General features: G+C 38.4%; 2 protein-coding genes across 5 annotated transcripts in view; one reads left to right on the forward strand and one right to left on the reverse strand.

The window, feature by feature from the left end:
• The window catches only part of LOC119693291 (zinc finger protein 1 homolog), a 538,991-nt gene that overhangs the window by 323,034 nt on the left and 200,615 nt on the right, over positions 1 to 15,342 (forward strand). The window lies entirely within an intron of this gene.
• The window catches only part of LOC119693302 (zinc finger protein 62-like), a 159,265-nt gene that overhangs the window by 124,175 nt on the left and 19,748 nt on the right, over positions 1 to 15,342 (reverse strand). The window lies entirely within an intron of this gene.

Here is a 15,342-nt window from a genome sequence, read left to right on the forward strand (position 1 = left end):
GTGGTCGCCGCGTGTTCACACTCACCGAGCGAGCGAGACTCGGACTAGTAGCAGAATAGAACAGCGTCCGAGTGGCTGTAACGTAGTGTTGTCTTGCTCTGTGGTCTCGGTCAGTGGCTCGGCCGAGCACTCGCGCGTGTGTATACATCGACCGAGTGCTCGGCCGAGGGTGCTGACTCGCCACTCTACTCGGTACTACAGGCAGGGTATAACGAGTAAAAACTCACACTCCGAGCAAGTGAACGAGACACCATGTGCACCATTAAGACGCCGACACACTAGAGTGCGTTTCATCGGTTATTATATATGACGTCATGTTGGCACCCCTGTCTGTCAAAGTCATTGTCAATTGGACGTAGTTACGCAGAAAGGCCTCAATCCACAACTTGGTCAAAATTGAGTTATATACTAGAACATGCTATTTAATGTAGGGTCTACCTGTCAAGAAAACAAACACAGTAAAAAACCAACTACAACATACTTTTTTGGTGTGGGGGACCAACCCACATTGTATGAAACACACATTTTTTTGTTTCACATAAAGGACTCAAACTGTTTGAGTCCTTTTACAGAAACGCATTTCCTATGAAACCATGAAAAATTTAGTTTTTCATAAAAGACTCAAGCGCTCTGAGTCGTTTTAGCGAAATACGTATTCATTAAAAAAAGACAATTTGTATTTAGCAGAAAGGACTCAACCCGTCTGAGTCGTTTTAGAGAAATACTTATTCATTGAAAAAAGACAATTTGTATTTAGCAGAAAGGACTCAAACCGTCTTGAGTCGTTTTAGCGAAATACTTATTGATTGAAAGAAGTCAATTTGTATTTAGCAGAAAGGACTCAAACTGTCTGAGTTGAGTAAAGAGATAAGTTTTTAATAAAACAGTTCTAATTTTATTTGGCAGAAAGGATTCAAACTGTTTTTGTTCCGTCTCTTGGCCACTATTCTGTCACCGTATTTTTCCACCTTCCGTCCCCCCACGAGCCAAGTACCACTCCCATTTCAGTTCGGCGACCCGCATACCGACGTTGAACACTTTCCTCTTTTGACGGATCACCACGTTGGGAATTCGTCTAAGCGAAATACTTAACATGGCTCGCTCTATAGCTCTTTGTGGAACTCTGATTCGGTGCAAAGTTTCGTTGGTCATCGTCCATGTATCGGCACCGTATGTTAGTGTGGGCAAGTCACATTAGCAATTAACAATCCACAAGCAGCGACGCTCGACTCTCAAACATCTATCAGATTCATACAAGTTACGCCCAATTTGATAAGCGAGCGACGATGCCTAAGGATTGTTAATGGCAAATTTTCGGTGGTGGTAACTCCAAAGGAATTTCACAAGGTGACTTGATTCTCACACGACTGTCGGACCGGGAACCAAATCGACCACATTTTGATTATTCGAAAATGAAGACATTCACTTCTAGATGTTAGAAATACTTAAGATGGGTTGCTAAAGTCAAGAGTGATCACCACTTAGTCTTTGGAAAAATCTGCTTGACGATAGCGGGAGCTCAGAAGCAGGCCACAAGATCTGCCAAAGATGTCGCTGTAAATAAGCTGCAAAATAATAAGCCACAAGGAACACTTAAAGAAAGAATGGATGTCTAAAGGAACATGGCATATGATAAACTCTCCAAGGAAGACTTAACATCGAACTAGACTAAAGAAGCACGAGTTGCGTACGAGTATTTTCTTTGTGAACAAAATATCAAACGTAATTTTAAAAAAGGACCAACGCTGTTAGTCTGATTCTATATCTTGGAGAGTTTTCTTTAAACAGTGGCTGCCATGAAGGATCTATAGAAAGAATCAAATAAACTTTGCAACAAACCCCAGGATATCTCCTTGTTACTATGGAAGACCGACTTGTAAGATTGTATTACCACATTGCCGAAGTTTTTAAAGATCTAAACCAGTCTGCATCTGAGGAGTTGGATGTAGATTCAATAAACCAGGAGCATCTTGTATATCCAGATCTTGATGTATGTCAAGAAGCATAATCGTAATCATTATGATTATAATAAAATCGATAGCCGTCGTTAAGCCTAGTCAGAGACCTTCGGGCGGCTTGAAAACATCTGACAGTCGGGTTGCCCAATTACCCGTCAACTCTGTCAGCACAAGCTTGCTTGTGTTGGGGTCCACTAACCCACACTGGGACAGAGTAGTGGACTAGGCCTAACCCCTTCCTTCATTGGAAGGAGACCCATGCCCCGGCAGTGGAGATGTGACGGGTCGTGATGATGGTTAATGATTATGAGATTTATAATTATTCTGCATCTTGACATAAATTTTAATATCCAACCCTGTTGTGATTTATAACAAAATGTAACGTATAACGCCATCTATTATTACATATGCGTACTATGTATGTGTCCAAGTGTCCATAGATAATTTGATTGATCTGTGAATAAACTCACTCTGTGCCAACTGTTATTGCTGTTTTCTTTATAGGTTATGTGCCGTGCACGAAATTAATTCGAGTTTTGTTAAAAAGTGGTTGTAAAAACAGTGATAATGTCCAGTAATCTAATTACAAACATTCCCAAGCTTAAAGGCCGTGAAAACTACGAGGATTGGGCCTTCGCAGTAGAGAATTTTCTGATCTTGGAGGGAATGGAGAAATGTGTTGCAAAGGAAGGTGATCCAAATGATGCAAAAGCAAAAGCGAAGATCATTTTGACGATAGATCCAAGCCTATACGTGCACATTAAGGGCGAAGAAACTGCCATGAAATTATGGACAAAGTTGAAAAGGTTATTTGACGACAATGGCTTCACGCGTCGTATCAGTTTGCTGCGAAACCTCATATCAATCCGTCGAGAAAACTGTGAAAATATGTCTCAGTATGTAACATCCATATTAGAAACGAGTCAACGATTAAATAATGCAGGTTTTAAGATAAGTGACGAGTGGATTGGCTCGTTATTATTGGCCGGATTGCCAGAAAAATTCGAACCCATGATAATGGCGGTCGAACATTCAGGCTTAGAATTAACGGCCGACGCCATTAAAACAAAGTTGCTCGATATGGAAGACGGAAGTGAAGTTTGCTCCGGTTCTATGCGTAATGCATTTGCGACGAAAGGAACGCAAAAGAAACGAAGTCATCAAATGTCAGTGTCAAATGCGAAATCAAATGTCAAATGTTACAAATGTAAACAGTTCGGGCATTTTATGAACAAATGTACCGAAAATATCCCGAAAAAGAAAGAATCTAATGCATTCAGTGCAGTATTTCTTAGTGGGAGTTTCAGTCAAACCGACTGGTACGTGGATAGTGGCGCCAGTTCTCATTTAACGTCAAGAAAAGACTGGTTATCGAACACAACAAAACAACAAGTGGACGAGATTATCATCGCGGACAAATCGTCGATTCCTGTCCAAGGCTGTGGAGATGTGCAAATAACTACTGTCGTTGGAGATACAGAGTACGACATTCCAGTCACGGAAGTGTTATATGTACCTGATTTGGCCACTAACTTGTTATCAGTCAGCCAGTTGATGAAAAAAGGAAACAAAGTGACATTTGAAGACAACTACTGTTATATTTACAATCAGAGAAGTGAACTCGTAGCCACTGCTGATTTAGCTGATGGAGTATACAAACTAAAAATTAAGGAGGTTAATTGTTTGTTTACATCAGCATCAGGCGATGTTTGGCATAGAAGATTTGGCCACATAAACAGCAAAGACTTAAATATAATGAGGGATGGTGCTGTTCATGGCTTGCAGTACAAAGATAAGGCTCAGGCCACTAAAACAAATTGCATTGTGTGCTGTGAAGGAAAGCAGTCCAGGTTGCCATTCAGCCACAATGGTAACAGAGGAAGCGAGCTGCTGGATGTGGTTCATGCAGATGTTTGTGGGCCGATGGAGCATCGATCAATTGGAGGAATGAAATACTTCTTACTGTTCGTAGATGACTACAGTCGAATGGCATTTGTTTATTTTTTAAAAACAAAGGACGAGGTATTTTCATATTTCAAGTCATTCAAGCAATTGGTTGAAAATCAGACAGGCAGAAAGCTGAAAGTGTTGAGGACAGATAACGGAACAGAGTTCTGTAGTAAAGTTTTTGAGAAATACTTGCAGGATGCAGGAGTTATTCACCAAAAAACTTGTCCGTACACTCCAGAACAGAATGGTCTCTGTGAAAGGCTAAACCGATCAGTGGTGGAAAAAGCCCGTTGTTTAATATATGATGCTGGATTATCAAAACGATTCTGGGGAGAAGCAGTGAACACTGCAGTGTATCTTCGGAACCGCTCGATTGCATCAGGGTTGAACAACAGAACCCCATATGAGATTTGGACTGGCAGTAAGCCTGACGTCAGCAACCTACGAATTTTTGGAAGCAAGACCATGGTACATGTCCCGAAAGAACGGAGACTAAAATGGGATAAAAAGGCTCATCAATGTATTCTTGTTGGTTACTCGGATAATGTTAAAGGCTACCGAGTTTACAATCCCAACAACGACAACGTCACGATAGCAAGAGATATTGTTGTGATTGAGGAGGGGATTGAGCAGAAACAAGAAGAATCATACATTGATATAAGTGAAAGTTCAACAAACACGACAGTGAAGGAAGAACAAAAAGATACCCAAGAAGTGGGGGAAACTATAGACACAAGAAAACTAGAGAGTCAGGATGAGAAGGAAGAAAAGCCAAGCATGGGAGAAGAAAGTTTAAACTCGGAGGAAGAGGACTTTCAGGATTCTTCAGCAGTCTTAAGGGCCGAGCCTGAGATGGGGGCTCTCCCTGGGACGGCAGCAGAGTGCTTCGATGGTGCTGAATCCGCTGCAGGGACTGCAGATACTTCAGATTTGCCTTCTAAACGTTTGCGTAAACGTCCTGATCGGTATGGTTTCAGTAATGTGTGTGTATCAAGTGAATTAAGTGCTAATGAATTATCTCTTCATGAGGCAATGAATGGACCTGAGTGTGAACAATGGAAACTAGCCATGCAAAGTGAACTTAAATCATTTAAGGACAATGATGCTTGGGAGCTGGTCAGTGTTCCTCCTAGCGGTACCATTGTGCAGTGTAAATGGGTTTTTAAAAAGAAATTTGATAATAATAACAAAGTTATATACAGAGCACGATTGGTAGCTAAGGGGTACATGCAAAGACCAGGCATTGATTATGACCAAACTTTTGCACCTGTTCTAAGACACTCAACCTTAAGATTGTTATTTGCCTTAGCTGTTCAGCTTAACTTAGATATCTGTCATCTAGATGTAAAAACAGCATTTTTAAATGGTTTTCTGGATGAAAATGTTTATATGATGAAACCTGTCGGACTGCAGTGCAATACTGATGATGATGAGAGCAAAGTTTTGCTATTGAAGCGCGCTATTTATGGCTTGAAACAATCATCAAGAGCGTGGTATCAACGTGTTGATGAATTGCTACAATCATTGGGTTATAAAAAATCGGATTTAGAACCATGTTTATTTACTAAAGTCAACAAAGATGTAAAAATCATTATTGCCCTGTATGTCGATGACTTCTTTGTTTTTTCTAATTGTGAAAAGGAAACTAAAGAATTAAAGGAGGCTTTGTCATCGAAGTTTGAACTTAAAGATTTAGGTTGTATCAAAAATTGCTTAGGAATGAGAGTAATTGTTAATAAACAAGAGGGAAGTATAACTATAGATCAGGAAAGCTATATTGAAGAATTGTTAAATAAATTTAATATTTCTGAATGTAAATCAGCTGATACGCCTATAGAATCTAAGATAAATTTATCAAAAGGTGAGACATGTGATGCTAGGTTGCCTTACCAGCAGTTGATAGGCTGTCTTATGTATATAGCTGTACTGACCCGTCCTGATATAGTATTCGCTGTTAATTTTTTGAGTCAGTTCAACAAATGTTATAATGATGAACACTGGGCATATGCTAAGAGGGTTCTTAAATATTTAAAGAAAACAAAAACATATTGCCTAAAGTTTTCTTCTAGTGGTAATAGTCAGTTACAAGCATTTGTAGATGCAGACTGGGCGAGCAATGTTATTGACCGCAGATCTTATACAGGATATTTCTTTAGGTTGTCAAACTGTGCTATATGTTGGGAAACTAAAAAGCAGACCACTGTAGCTTTGTCAAGCACAGAGGCTGAATATATGGGCATATCAGATTGCTGTAATGAAGCTGTATACTTACGTAATTTATTGTTTGAAATTACTAATGAAATGTACCCAATTCAAGTTTTTAATGATAACCAATCTGCCCATAAGTTAGTTGCTAATCCTGTGTTCCATAAAAAATCTAAACACATAGCAGTTAGATATCATTCTTGTAGAGAGAAAGTTACTAGTGGGATTGTACAAATTTTATATTTATCTACCACAGAAATGCCTGCAGATCTATTAACTAAAGGACTGTGTAAAAATAACCACTACAAGCATTTATCAATGTTTGGTTTATTTGATGTTAAATAAATTGTATTTTATTTTGTTAAGTGGGGGTGTTGTGATTTATAACAAAATGTAACGTATAACGCCATCTATTATTACATATGCGTACTATGTATGTGTCCAAGTGTCCATAGATAATTTGATTGATCTGTGAATAAACTCACTCTGTGCCAACTGTTATTGCTGTTTTCTTTATAAACCCCAAAGTAAAGTGATACAGACCATACGATCGCTGAAATCCCACTGATCGCTGAAAAGTGGGATTTCAGCGATCGTATGGTAAGCACAAGGAACGACGGATATCCTACGGAGGCATAAAAAGGAGGATAGTTGCAATATACCGAGGATGATGAAGTGAAGTTAGAGTAAAAGAGAATTTTATTTATGTCCAACTTTATCCTTTGAGGTTTGCTTATGTTCATATTGCTTTATCCAGAAAATTATGGGATAAATACGGGTCGTAGACACTTACAAAAAAAGTGGGCTTCCATTTCGTAAAAAATATATCAAAATCGGTTAAGTTGATCCAGAGTTTTGCTCTTGGGAACACATTTCCGGTTAGAATTTTATTCATGCCCAACTTTTTTCTATGAGGTTTGCTTTCCGTCAAAATTCTTTATCCTGAAAATTATGGGATACAAACGGGTCGTAGATACTCACTAAAAACGTAGGCTTCTTTTTTGTAAAAAAAATATCAAAATCGGTTAAGTTGATCCAGAGTTTTGCGCTTGAGAATACAGTTCCGGTTAGATTTTTATATAGATGTGAAATGTTGTTTCCAATTACATTTCAATATAAAATATTTAATAATAGGTTTACTTTTGATATATAATTTTTATTTTGTGTAAAAAAGTAATGTCTTGTGTCTACAATATAAACATTTTACTTTAAAAACCATATTGTTATTTAAAAAAATATTTTATAAAAATAAATATTTGGTTGGATCCTTTCTGCGAAACGTTGAATTTCCCTGCTTGCATAGAAAAAGCAATTTAGGAGAAAGGATCCAAGTGCATATTTTCATTAATAACTCAATAAATATTCGTTATAGCTACACCATGATTTGCAATAGTAAAATAACAATAAATATGCATAATTTAAGATAATTTCCACATATAAGATGCTTTTCATTGCTGAAGAATACCGATTAGAACTTAAAACGTCTATATCTCAGAACTAGGTTTGTGTGGGTTGAGTCCTTTCTGTCTGCGTAACTACGTCCATTTTGACATAAAATGTCAAGTCACAGATTAATGATAATGGTCTCAGACCAACTACAAATAGACTCGCAATCGCCGTGTTCACTATTCTCTTTCTCACTTAAACCATAAGTGTTGCCGACAAAAAAATAAAACCTAAATATGGGGAAATTTAACTTATCATAATAACAAAAACAAAACTTGAGTATATCGTCGTATGATAGGAAAAAGACACTAAGGCTAATTTTTCAATAGCCAGATAAAAGTTTTAATGGGGAATAATTTTGATGCTGTTGCGTCTCAATGTTTCTCAATGTTTGTATTACCCAGATAACATTTATCTGAATATTGAAAAATCAGCCTTCGTGAGTTTTTCCTGTCAACCGACGATATAAGAAAAAAAAACTTTACTCATAGGTTGTTGCGGCGCACATACGCCTTAGAGTTTAGATATAGCATTATATAAGTTAGGAAACATTGCATTGATTAACGTCTAGGCACTAATTTTTATTGTATAATTGTAGGTAGATTTCTATACATTCTCTTCTATTCACACCACGATACGAGCTGTACCGTTTTTGATTATAACAATTAAAATACGTTGTAAAACCTCAAAATCAGCTTTAATTTGACCTCGAGTATGTCAGGCTAAGACATATTTTGGTGGCCCATGAGGGGAACTACAAAATTCACGCGAAATTCATCAAAATAACCGCCACCACATTGCTGCGCAAAACGTGTTCGAGGTCAACCAAGGGGAAGAAGGACTTGAAGGAGCATGCTGTGGAGCAGGGCAGTTGGACTATGATGTGCAGACTATCGGAGCAGTGGTGCAGCAAAAGTGTCACGCCGAGAATCGCCAACCAACAAAAGATAAGTGCCCGTCTTTCCTTCTAACTTCCTAACCTATCACCTAATTTCTTCCTATTCCTATGAATAGCTTCTACTTGTGTAGATTTGTGTCATTTCATCATCAATAAAAGGTGAAACACAATAGAAACAAAATTTTATCTCGCAAAATTGCTACTTTCAAAATTATAACTTGTCTAAATATCTACCTAGGTACTTTTGCCTAAAGAACCTGTTACATATAGCAAGTACAAGGCTAAATAAACATTATTCACATAATATAAACCACCTACCTAATACTACCTATCACCTAACTAATTCAAAGGTGAATTCTTAAAATTAAAGTTCAATTTTTATTACCTAACTTGGTACAGTGTAGTTTATCATCAGTAATTCATTGCTTACATTACAAACTGTTACCCAATTCATTTCTACACAACTAAATAAGTAATTTCCACGTATTCCCTTGTACCTAACTAGTAAATTCAAAATAGTGACTAGTTTCGCCGACCAATTCCAGGATTGTCACCGCGCGGTACAGCGAGCCTCCGTACCTCAGCTACAGAGTTACGTCACTACCTCGGCTATCAGCTGTGCCTGCGCACCGGATTCCCATCTCGGCGTGTCGTCTAAGCGAGGAGCGTGAGATAAGATACTAAATTATTATCTATTCTAACTTGTACTTTGGTTTACTTTATTTATAAACTGATCATAAGTTAAATAAGTAATCATGTCTACTGTTAGTGAAGATACTGAACAAGAAAATACAATTAAATTAAGTAAGTTGCTCAAGAAAAGATCTTCAATCAAGGGTCAGTTAACAAAATATAAAAATTACATAAATAACGTAAGCCAAAAGTCTTCCCTGACTGACATCGAGTTGTCCGAGTTGTCCCTTCGCATTCGAAAGGTCGAGACTTTATCAAACAACTTCGATGAGTTGCAGAGTGAGATAGAGATTATAAATTCAGTTGATTTGGATTTAGAATTAGAAGAACGCGAAAAAATAGAAACTGACATCTTTACTTACGTTGCTAAGTCTAAAACATTGTACGAAAAATACAACTATAGCTCAAAGGACACCTCTCCTCGCGTAGAAAGGGAAATAGGGTTTCAATTGCCACAAATACAGATATCCAAGTTCGATGGCGTATATTTTCGCTGGCTGGAGTTTCGTGATATGTACGAAAGTTTAATTCATAATAATCCACGCATATCACCAATACACAAATTTCACTATCTAGTGTCATACCTAGAGGGAGAAGCCGCCAGAGTGATCTCAAACTTGGAGATCTCGGCTGCGAATTATTCGGCAGCTTGGAGTTTGATTCGTGAGCGGTATGACAACACTCGGCTGCTTACCAACCATCACCTTAATGCGCTATTCAACATACAGCCATTCACACGTGAGACAGAAAAATCACTACGTTTCCTAGCTGATCACGTGACTAAAAATTTACGTGCTTTGTCTAACTTAGGGCATGCTACAGACAAATGGGATGTTTTAATCATCTACATGTTGTCTTCTAAATTAGATAGCCAAACATTAATGAAGTGGGAAGAATGTCGCAATTCTTTTACTGATTGTCCCACGCTAGAACAATTATACAAGTTTCTAACCGATCGCGCAGACGTGTGAGAATCACTAAACAGAAACAAAACTGAAAACATGAAGTCGCAACCGTCGACGTCACGCAATTTTCACTCCACACCAAACAACAATTACAAAAGATTCGAACGTCCTAATAATCAAAATCATCATCATCATCAAACAACACAAAATGTAAAATCGTTTGCAGCTACAACTAAAGATAAGCCTGCTAATTATCTATGCATAATTTGCGCTGACAATCATAGAATTTATGATTGCAGTGTATTTAAGTCAAAATCTGTACATGATAGGTGGGCTGACGTCAAAAAATACAAACTGTGTCCTAATTGTCTTCGCCAAGGCCACCCTGAGAGTGACTGCACCCGGGGTCCGTGCCGCGACTGTAAACGTCGCCACAATAGCTTGTTACATCAACCTACCACAACGCAAAATAACGAAACTATCAATAACTTTGAAGAAATTGAGCCTGAAACATTGGCAACATTTACAAATCAAACTTATTCTCAAGTACTATTATTGTCTACAGCAATGATTGAGGTTACTAACCCAATTACAAAAAAGAAGGAGAAGGTCCGCGCACTGCTTGATTGCGGGAGCCAATCGTCATTCATAACAAAATCGCTAAAACAAAAACTAAATCTTGATTCTGTTCCTATTGATTCACTAAAGGTCATAGGTATTGGCAACAACTGTTCAAATTACATTGTCGAAAGATGTAATTCCATGAATAGTGACTTCAAGGTCACCTTATCTTGCTTTGTGTTAGATGAATTAACTAGCAAGTTACCTAAATTGCCGATTGACATAAAACAACTAAATTTACCAAAAATAATGTTCAAAATAATCAGATTTACTGTAATCATGCCTTTGTTGGCAATGAGTCACAAACCGAAGTAGACAAAATGTTACCTATTTTTTGGCAGTTAGAAGAAGTACCAAATAAACCTATACTAAATAAAACTGACGAAATATGCGAAAAACATTTTTTAATGAATACGACTAGACAAAATAACGGAAGGTTTTGTGTAAAGTTACCTTTATCTGATACTCCAGACTGTCTAGGCGACACCTACAGTCTGGCCAAAAAACGATTCTTAAACTTAGAAAAAAGATTTAAACGAAATCCAAAAATAAAAGAAGAATATTCTAAATTTATCTCCGAATATGCTGATTTAGAACATCTGTCTACCTCGGCTGTGAAAATACCAAGTCCGTCATACTTTCTATGTCACCATGCTGTTCTAAAGGAGACATCTGAGTCTTCACCACTGCGTGTTGTGTTCGATGGCTCGTGTCCTAGTACATCAGGCTATTCTCTAAATGATATTCTTATGGTGGGTCCAACGGTACAAGATTCTCTTTTCTCCATCTTGATAAGGGCGCGTCAATACAAATACTTACTTACCGGTGACATCGAGAAGATGTACCGACAAGTTGAAGTTGCTGAAGAAGACCGAAAGTTACAACTTATCTTGTGGAGGGATGATGAATCTAAACCCATTCAAACGTTGCAATTGAATACTTTAACTTACGGCCTGGCAAGTTCAAGTTATTTGAGTACGCGATGTCTAAAGCAATTAGGGCAGGAGCACAATGATGAGCTGATAAAAACAATAATACAACACGACTTCTACGTGGATGACCTAATTACAGGCTCAGATGACGAAAACGAGTTACGGTATATTCAACAAGAAATTGCAAAAACATTATCATCAGGATGTTTTAATCTCAGAAAATACAAAAGTAATCTACCAAATTTATTTCAAAATTCTGACTTAAACTTACAGGACAACCTAACAATAAGTGAGTCAACCAGTACTCTCGGACTTGGCTGGACTCCTCAAGCTGATTGTTTTTACTTTCCCACTAAAGAAAGTACACAAAATAATAAAATAACAAAACGTTACATAATGTCGAATTCTTTTAGAATATTCGACCCAATGGGCTTACTGAGTCCTACAATAATAATACCTAAAATGCTAATACAAAAATTATGGCAACTAAAATTGGACTTTGATGACGAAGTTCCACAGGATGTTCAAAATGAATGGGAGAAATTCTCAAACAACTTGGTGTCACTCGAAAATTTACAAATTCCGAGACTCGTTCTATGTGACACACCAATATCAACAGAAATGCACACCTTCAGTGATGCGTCACAGGTAGCATACGGGACGTGTATATATTTACGATCAATAAATGACAATGGTGAAGTATCAGTTAAGTTACTTTGTGCCAAATCAAAGGTAGCTCCAATTAAACCAACAACAATGCCACGCCTTGAGTAATGTGCCGCACTTCTTGCTTCTAAATTAACTAAAGCTGTCATCGATTCATTAAGATACAAACCAACGCGCATAGTTCACTGGTGTGATGCTAGTATCGTTATCGGTTGGATAAATAGCGATTTAACAAAACTTAAGGTTTTTGTAGCTAATAGGATACGTGAGATTCGTGAGCTTACACAAGCTTCCGCCTGGAGATACGTACCCACCTCTGCTAACCCAGCTGATTTAATCTCGCGGGGGGTAGACCCTAGACAGTTACCGTCTACGGAGTTATGGTGGACAGGTCCAAAATATTTGCTAGAAGACGAGTCAAAATGGCCTATATTAAATCAAAAAATTGATGACGACTTAACTGAAATCAAAGTAAATACTGTCACGGTAGCTGATAAGATATTTAAAATTGAAAATTATTCTAACTTAACTAAATTAATGAGAGTTCGTGCTATGGTAATGAGATTTATTTACAATATAAAAAACCCAAAATCTAGACGCGTAGGTATCATTAGCGTTGATGAACTTAATGAGTCATTCGAGTCATTATGCATGATTGCTCAACGCGAGTCCTTTCCAGTTGAGTACGACCTGCTTATTAAAAATAAGGCATTGAGTTCAAAATGCAAAATTTTATCGTTATCACCGTTTTTAGATAACAAAGTGATAAGAGTCGGTGGACGTATTGATGCTTCAAACTATCTGTTAGGTTTTAGGCTATTTCACACTTTGTTTTTCATTTAAGCATCTGTATTCGTTCACAAAATAAAGTTTTAACCGGTAACACCAATGTCGCACGGCGAAGAGTTTGCTATATAAAGGCTGAAAGCTTGGCTGGCAGCTCACTTTGTTTGGAGCACGCAACGAGAACAGACGTCTGAGTTCTGGTCAAATTGTTTGAATAATAACGGTTAACCTATACCTGTGCGTTTTACTGGTTTCACGATTGCAGTGTCCTGGGATCTCTTATACTTCAGAAGTGGTAAGTACACACGTTTATTTTATTATGTTTTTACACTTTTTGCAAAATACAGTTCTATTTTTTTTAGTTTTGACAATTCAATATACCGAAATTAAACACGTGGTTGAGCAAAGCTGAGAAAGGTCCATTCTTTGAAGTTAATAGACAGTTTATTTGACATTTGACAGTTTTTATGACATATTATATGGTTTATGATGAAAGGGATTGTAAAAGGTGGACAAAAATTTCATTATTTTTGAGCTACGACGCACCGTTTTCGAGATACCCGCACTTTTGTTAAATATTTGACATTTGACAGTTTTTATGACAGATTCTATGGTAACGATTGCTATTTGGGGGTTTACAAAAGGGGGGCAAAAATTTCATTATTTTTGAGCTACGACGCACCGTTTTCGAGATACCCACGTTTTTGCTAATTTGCGTGATTAACCTATTTTTTTACTCAATATCGTTTATTTTTCTTTGTTTCGAGTGCCGAATACGATGCCTGAAGGCGACGAAGCTTCGCGGAGGCGCCTAACAACGCCCGACCGAAGAGAAGCGGGTCCCAGCCGGGAGTCCCAGAGACGCAGTCGCAGCCGCACCCGTCGGGGAAGCCGAGACTACCGAAGTCGCAGCCGGCTGCGTACCCCTGAGCTGAGGCGACTGCAAGAGCTGGAGTTGCAGCGTGAACGAGTACGCACACTCGAGGATGAGCTGCGTCGAGAGCGCAGTTACCGCCGAGAAAGCGTGACGCAAAGAGAGTCACGCAGCCGTCAACGATGTGAGGAAGTGCGTCATCGTGAGCGTGATGCAGGGCATGTCAACAGCGTCCGCGAGAGAAGCAACCTCCGCGAGCGTGAACCGGAGATCCAACGCTCCCGAGAAGATCAGCGCGACGAGCATCGCACACCAAGACTGAAGGGCTGCGGCAGGTCAGATAGTCCAACGTTTACCTCCAAGGACCTTATGTCCATTATTAATTCATTCAGGCAATCCCAGCCATTGACAGTGCCGACTTCATCACATTCAAATAATATCAATCACCAAAATATCCTTCCTGATTTTGACCCTTCGTCAAAGGGTCAAAGAATCGATATTTGGATTAAAAAAGTAAATGAGTGTGCCACTGTCTATGGCTGGGATGAGAAAACGACCATACATTTCTCAATGCAGAAGCTCCAAGGATTGGCCAAGTTGTGGTATGAAAGCCTCAATTCTATACTATTCAGCTGGGCCGAATGGCAACAAAAATTACTTAACGCTTTCCCGTTTGAGCAGAATTATGGCCAATCCTTGGAGGACATGCTTAAGAGAAGAAGTAAATTCAATGAACCCCTAGAGATTTATTACTACGAAAAGTTGGCCTTGTTAAATCGGTGCGATATTGAAGGCAAGCGCGCTGTAGAATGTATTATCCACGGGTTAAATGATAAAACTATGCGATCTAGTGCTAACGCTCTATGTTGTACTCAACCTGATCAACTTCTTCACTTTCTGATGACAAACAAGGAGACCTCTGCGCCACAAAATTTTGATCGTTCTAATTTTAAATCCAAAAATGTCGAATCATTCACTAATAACCAAACAAATCAAAGACAATATAGGAGCGCACCTTATTCAAATCGAGAACTCTTCTGCTTTAATTGTAAAGAAAAAGGGCACCCATATTTAAAGTGTCCAAAACCCTTGAATATGTGCACTAAGTGCCGTCGGATCGGCCATAACGTAGATACTTGTACATACAAGCAGGAGAGTGACGGTAAAGGTAATGCTCCTAAAACCATGCGTATAATGACATCCGAATCTAATTCCAAATTTGTTAAGGAGAGCCTGATTAATAAAGTACCGACAAAAGCCTTCGTGGATTTTGGAAGTGAGGTTTCACTTATCCAGAATACTACCGCAAAGTCTCTAGGGCTTGTCTGTGATCAACCGCCAACCCCATTAAAGGGTTTTGGCAATACCGTTGTCAGCTCTTTTGGCGGTGTAAAAGTGACTGTGGGCG

This window comes from Plutella xylostella, chromosome 11, assembly GCF_932276165.1.
Source record: "Plutella xylostella chromosome 11, ilPluXylo3.1, whole genome shotgun sequence".
NCBI classification, from domain to species: Eukaryota; Metazoa; Arthropoda; class Insecta; order Lepidoptera; family Plutellidae; genus Plutella; species Plutella xylostella.